Source organism: Anser brachyrhynchus, assembly GCF_964034855.1.
Source record: "Anser brachyrhynchus genome assembly, chromosome: 8".
NCBI lineage: Eukaryota > Metazoa > Chordata > Aves > Anseriformes > Anatidae > Anser > Anser brachyrhynchus.
In genome coordinates, this window is record NC_137702.1 from 6,709,327 (window position 1) to 6,710,083 (window position 757).

Genomic DNA, 757 nt, shown 5'->3' on the forward strand with positions numbered 1-757 from the left:
ACCGAGGGGAAAGTGCTTGGAACTGGAGGGACTGGGCCACAGCGCCCACAGGCACTGAGTGCCGCAGCTCTGTCTTTTCTGTTAGATGTTCTGTTTTATTTAGGAAAAAAAAATAAAAAATAAACAGGCGCGGAGATCCGAAAGGTAACCGTCCGCGAGAGGTCTGCAGCGCCTGTGAGGAGCGGGGGAGGCGGGGCGAGGGGGAGGAGCCTCGCCTCAGGCAGCCGCTGTGCCCCTCCCGCGCTGAGGGGGCCTCGCACCTCACGGCCCTTGGGGCGGCTCGCGCGAGCTGATTGGTTCTTCCAGGTGAGCGGCATCCGCTTGGACCAATAGGTGAAGGGAATGAGAGAACGGCTGGCTGGTCGTGTCGGGAGGGAGCGATATCTGCTTGGGCCAAGGGGTGGAGGAAGCGAGGCGGCCGGCCTCCGCAAGGGGCGGTTGGACTCATCCAACAGCCGAGCGGGGTGGGGGGGGGGAGCAGCGGACAGGGAAGGCGGCCACGATGCCGGACCGCGATGTCGGAGGGCGGGGCTCTGGGGTCCGCCTCTGCCTTCCTCCCTCCCTTCACCCCGCTGCTCTCCTCCCTCCGCCTAATCTCCGAAAGTCGTCTCTCCCCCTCCTCCCCCCCCCGATGGTTCCCCCCACCCTCACCAATCACCGCCCGCTCCGGCCACGCGCAGCCCACGGGGGCCTCCCCGTTTCCCCCACGTGACACCGCGGCGGGCGCTGACAGGGCGCGGGGCCCGGCCCCCGCCCA